The sequence below is a fragment of the Sapajus apella genome, unplaced genomic scaffold, assembly GCF_009761245.1.
Source record: "Sapajus apella isolate SASKATOON/1434 unplaced genomic scaffold, GSC_monkey_1.0 scaffold249, whole genome shotgun sequence".
Classification (NCBI taxonomy): domain Eukaryota; kingdom Metazoa; phylum Chordata; class Mammalia; order Primates; family Cebidae; genus Sapajus; species Sapajus apella.
The window spans coordinates 220,808-226,807 of NW_022437189.1; the positions used below are offsets into that span (position 1 = coordinate 220,808).

Here is a 6,000-nt window from a genome sequence, read left to right on the forward strand (position 1 = left end):
TCCCTCCTACAAGAACAGCACCAAGCTATTCATGAGGGATCCACCTCCATTACCCAACCACCTCCCATAAGGCCCCGCCTCCAACATAGGGAATCAAACTTCAACCTGAGACTTGGTGGAACCAAACAAACCATATCCAAGCAATGCAGTTCAGGAGGTGAAATGGGATTTTCCAGCAGCCGTTATTTCAGGCAGGATGAAGAAGAACAGACAGCGATGACCATCCAAATGTTACATGAGTGCGTGGGTTTCTGGGAATGCAGGATACATGGGTGACCTAGAGCCAGCAAATGGCTGCTTGGCTCTATTTTGAATTCTGGCCCAGTTGGCCACTCAGGATCCATCTTGAAGGACTGGCTCTTTCAGGGTTCACATGCCCATCTCTTATTGACCAAAAAATTGGCCCACAGGACATTACTCCCCCTGCACTTCTTGATCACACAAGGGTAGGCACTACACAGGTCCATGGTGTCTCCTGCTCCAGTAGCAATAGGAAAGCTCCAGGGCAGGAGTCTGAAGCCTGTAGCGTACGTGCGAGTGACGTGCTATTGTATTGGGTCTGTGCAAGCTGGTCACCATGGGGGTGGCCAGGCAGAATCCATCCAAGTAGAACTGGCCACTACAGAAGTGGCAAGGGGTGCAACAAGTGACCAAGGGCCTTGGAGATTCGGTAAGACTGCAGAGATCTCAGGTGAAATGTAAGAGGTGTTGGATACATTTCCTGCCTTGCACTGCTCACTCCCTCCTGTTATATGCAGTCCCATACTATTGTATGGATTCGCCACTACTGTAGCAACAAAATGCCCTCATTCCTTCCCAGAGGGCCGGTGGGAGTCCAAACATTCATAACAATTCCCTTTGATGTAGTAGCCACAACACTCTCTTAAGTAAAGACTTAAGGTGAGCTAGCTGGTGAAACAAACTAAGCTTTCTGCAGCTGCAACTGGTCCCAAGGCTGTAAGTGGTAATCCTCATCTCCCTCCTTCATTACTCATTTTGCATTTCCCTCACCCGTGGCTAGTGCTTTGATTGGCCTGGACGCTTTTCCAGCCTGCGCAATCCAGACTTTTATTTCTGAAGGATCTCAACCTTTAATTACCTTGCCTTGTCAGGCTGTGGTTGTTGCAATTGCTTGTTTTCTATCACTGGGTGTGGAGGTGCCAAAAGATGTCCCAGTAAGTTCCCTGGGCTCCAGACACACTCCTGACTCTGTGGTGTGTAAGAGCAACCCTGGCCCCTCATTGTAAATAGGGGGATTACCCTGCTGTTCTGACAACTCCTCCACTCGCAGGTTTGTGGCATGAGGTGTCCAAAGTGTCCAGATGGTCATTGCAGCAAGCAGGTCAATGGAACCCACACTAGGTCTCTGGGAAACATGCCCCCCCCCCCACAACCAGGCAGAGGCTAAGATTGTAGGGACAATTTAAATGCAAATGGGTGTTTTCTGTTTTGCTTTTAAGATGAAGTCTTACTCTATTGTCCAAGCTGGAGTGCAGTGGCACGATATCTGCCCACTGCAACCTCCGCCTCCCGGGTTCAAGTGATTCTCATGTCTCAGCCTCCCAAATAGCTGAGACTACAGGCACATGCCACCAGTCCAGGCTAATTTTTGTATTTTTAGTAGAGACAGGGTTTCGCCACATTGGCCAGGCTGATCTTGAACTCCTGAACTCGTGATCCACCTGATTCGGCCTCTCAAAGTGCTGGCATAAGCCACTACACCTGGCTGCAAATGGGTTATTTAAACCATCTGTAAGTAGGTCTCTTGCTTTTCCTCCCTTTCCCATTCTGCCAGCTCAGGTGTTATTTAAACTTGTTCACAGTTCACATATCATGCAATTTTTTACAGATTTTTTTTTAAGAGGAATAAAATATTTCTGCCTTAAAATCACTTGTTCTCAGCATTTCTTAGCCCAACACCTGAAATTGAAGTGGTCCTTTTTTTATCTTCTGATTTGAGATGCTCTAATTAAATCCCATCTCTCTGTATCCCACAGGCAGTGGCTTTATCTCCCAATTTAGTTCCCTTGGCGTTATGGTGGGTACCAGCCCCAATGCCGTACGTGGGTGCCCTTAGTCCCAGCGGTGATGAGGGATTGAGAAAAAGAAATAAAGACAGAGACGCAAGAGTAGAATTTACAGCAGGGGTCTAAGAGGCCAACGCAAGTGTGGGAACTGCCTTGGCCCCGAGCTCTGGGCTCCAGACACTTTTATTAAGTGCATAATCTCACTGATCTGGCAGTGGAAGGGGACGGTGAAGGGGCAGGTAAGATAGCTGGGTGGGGGGAGCACTTGAGATCCTTCTAGGATATGCTAACCTAGTACTCTGAGTTTATCAACGATTGTTATCAGGGTGCAGCTGCATCAGAAGTATAGCGGAGGAGGAGCCACCCGGTCTGACCACACCCAGTGCATCAAGGGGCTTTTCTCTCCCGAGCACTGAGGACATAGAGCCATTAAAATCACTCCATATTCCAAGAACCTAGGCAGAGTCTGAGGCATTCCATGATCTCTGCCCTGCAAGACTTTTCTCGTCCTTGCCAGCTTCCATCTGCAAAGACCCTCCCGGATCTTGTGAGCAGAGGTCACCTCTGTTCTCAGATATTTTTGCATAAGCCCTCTTTACGAGACCCACATGCAGTCTCCATGTTGAGAAGGCATTCGTGGGACCAGAGCAGTATTGCCTGTTTTGCAACCACCCTGCGGTGTTCCCCAGTGTTGCTGCGCTCTCAGATGGTCTTTACCTTAGGCTTGTTGTTGCTGCTTGATCTCTAATTAACTGCACCAATAATATAGTTTAGTTCGATGTATAAATTTCAGTGTACTCTGAGCCAAGCAAGCTTATAATTATTTAGCTAGAATTAACATAGGTCTCCCCTTTTAGTCCAGGTATCATCAAAACGTAAAATTTACAAAATTAAAAATAATAAAGAAAAAAAAACCCACAGGTCTCCCCTAGCCATCTTGACCCACAGCGTTACTCTTGTGAGTCCACCCATGTTCCTAGGCCCTTGCTCTAAGGAGCTAGCCTGGGCCAAATATTTAGAGACCTTGTACTCCATGTGCAACCCAGTTCTAGGCACTGGGGATTCAGTGGTGGCCAAAGCCAGCTTGGTTTCTATAACCCTTATAGAATCCAGAGTGATGAGGTACAATAAACAGGTAAACAAGATAATGCTGTGTAATAAATGCTTTGAGAAAACACAACATGTTTAGGTCTTCGTGAGAATGAATTATTCTCATGCTGAGATCTGAATGTGAAAAGGGGCCAATCATGTGAGGACTCAAGGAAAGAGGGTCCTGCGGATGCAAAGTCCTTAGTGTATAAATAGGAATAATGAGGTTAAGGCTTGAGAAAAATGACTTGGCACTAATGAGGTCAGAGAAGCCATGGAGGCCAGCCATAGGGCATTTTAGGCCATAGTATAGAGCTTGGATTCTATTCGAAGGGCAATAGGAAGCCAATAGAAGGTTTTAAGCAGGAGCATGATAGAATTGTTGTATTGGACCGAGTGTAGAAAGTTATCACCAAGATAAAAGTATGCCAGATTGCAGGGTCATTTATTATGCCGGCGACCACAGAGGACTCACGTCTCTCCAACCTGTGGCCTCAAAAGGAGGGTGCCAAGACTTTTTATACCTGAAAAACCACCTTGGGAGTGGGGGTGAAGAGCGGGGATGGGGATGAAAAGGTTTCAGACATTCCAAGGGCTAGGGGATTCTGTGATTCACCTCCTGGGTGGAGACAAGGGTGGGGGTCTCCGGACATTCCAAGGGCCAGGGGACTTTTGTCATTCTGTTTGTTACTTCAGTGGTTTACAGAAGTCAACAATTTGTTTACACATTTGTAATACACATTTGTTTACACATCGTCTGGGTGGTGATAGAAGTCACAGATTTTAGCAGTTACTGATAAGAAAAGGTAAGCAGCTTTACATAGTTTTGCAGAACAAACTAGCAGTTCTATTTACAGCGGCCAAGAACAGTAGTTATTGTGAGGAGAATGGGGCAGCCACTTCAACTTATTTAAAAAACAGTTTTGCATTTTATAAAATAGTGTTGCTCAGATTCTGGCTCTAGGCCAGCACAATATCACATTCCCCCCTGTTCTTTTAACATGTATTAAATCTTTAATAGGTTTCCTCTTCTTGACACAAGGGCCCATAGTTGGATCTCAGAACCGTCAATTTGACCGAGTCTATTCTTTCCTGAATAAATTTGAGGAGCATGTTTAAAAGGCATGGTCCAAATGTTAACCCTAGGACCATTAGCACTAAGGGTCCTGCTAATCCAGTGAGCAGGAATGTTAGCCAGGGGTTTGTGGGAGGGTCTCGGGTGAGAAAATGAAAGAGTTTCTGTTTGCAGTATATCCTGTTATAGTGGAGATAGTTTCACAACCCCAATGGGGGCAAAAGAATTCATTTAAGTCTCCACAGTTCCATCTTTTTGGCGGGGTGGATCCTGGGCACAGATATAACCCCATGGTCTGGAGTTGTCGCTCTGCCCCTAAACTGCCACACCCAGCTATACCTCCACTTGTCCTGAAATTTAAGTGGGGGACCAGAAGGGCACAGAGGTCCAGGGAGAAGGTAATGGGGGTCTCCGGAGTGTACTCCAGGGTTAGGTTGACTAGGGTGGATCCCTTTCCGGTTAAGGAACTAACATATGCTCCAGTGGAGCCCTTGGTGATGACCCATCGATAGTAGGTGGGTGCCAAGGAGGGTCCCTTTCGGAGGGTGGTTGCAGGAATCAGGGAGATTAGGATGATGACCGAGAACGGCGCAATAGTCTTAGCTTTAGGGGGTCCATTGAGGATGGAACGGCTTCCCATCCTGCATCTGGGCGGTCAGTCTTGACGTGTGAGTGGTGAATCCAGGCAGTCAGTCCGTCCACCTTGATTGCCGTGGGGGTGACCAGGATTACAGTGTAGGGTCCTTTCCAGCGAGGAGTTAGGCCGGAGGTAGTGACTCTCTTCACCAGGACTTTGTCCCCTGGCTGGAAGGGGTGTACCGGCTGGTCAGTGAAATCCACTGGGGTAGGTCAAGTTCCCCTGATGAGTGAGTGCACCTGGGACTGAACAGACTGGAGTGCCTGCAAGGACTTAAGGAGTGTATGGTTATGGACTCCAGCATGTATGGCGTTCGCAAGTCTGGGGAGTAAGGGAGGGGGACTTCCAAACATAATTTCAAAAGGAGTAAAGCTTTTTATAGGGAGTACATGGGGTACGGAGGAGAACAAAAGGAAGCAGGCTGACCCAGTTTTCACCGGTCTCTAGAATGAATTTTGTTAAAGTTTTCTTTATGGTCCGGTTCATCTTTTCAACCTGCCCTAAACTCTGGGGGCGATAGGCACAGTGTAATTTCCAGGATATGCCCAGGGCCTTTGCCAGGCCCTGTGAAACCTGAGCTGTAAATGCAGGGCCATTATCTGATCCCAGTGTCAGGGGCAAGCCGAACTGAGGAACGAGGTCCTGTAACAATTTTTTCGCTACTACCAGTGCGGTTTCTGACCTAGTAGGAAAAGCCTCGACCCATCCAGAGAAAGTGTTTACAAACACAAGGACGTACTTACAGCCGCACTCTGGGGGCTTTATTTAAGTAAAATCTACCTCCCAGTGTTCCCCTGGGCTAATACCTTTAAGTCTTATCCCTGCCTGACTAGGCCTACTGCCTCCTGGATTTACCCTGGCACATACATTACAACAAGTAGTAGTTTTTCTAACAATCTTATATAAGTGTGGAATGTAGTATCTAACCCTCAGCAGCTCAGTTAATTTCGTTTGCCCTAAGTGAGTGGCCTGGTGTGTGTGCTTAACCAGAGCCCATCCTAGAGCCTCAGGGAGCACAATCCTTGTGTCCAGTAGAAACCACCATCCTGTGGAATCTTGTCGTCCCCCCTGTTCTTTAGCAAAGTTTTCTTCCTCAGGCAAATACGTTGGGGTAGGAGGCAGGGTTGGGGCCAGCAGAGTCACAAGAAGAGTCAGAGGTTTTACTGGCCCCA

General features: G+C 47.4%; 1 long non-coding RNA gene across 2 annotated transcripts; it reads left to right on the forward strand.

Moving 5' to 3' along the window:
• Nucleotides 1–2,293: 2,293 nt before the first annotated feature.
• Nucleotides 2,294–2,976, forward strand: LOC116545175. Of its 2 annotated transcripts, XR_004266221.1 has the most exons (3): nt 2,323–2,353; nt 2,385–2,870; nt 2,949–2,976. It is a non-coding gene; the product is annotated as an uncharacterized LOC116545175 (long non-coding RNA). The 2 variants fall into 2 exon arrangements; XR_004266220.1 differs by having other exon boundaries at nt 2,294–2,870.
• The last annotated feature ends 3,024 nt before the right edge of the window (nt 2,977–6,000 follow it).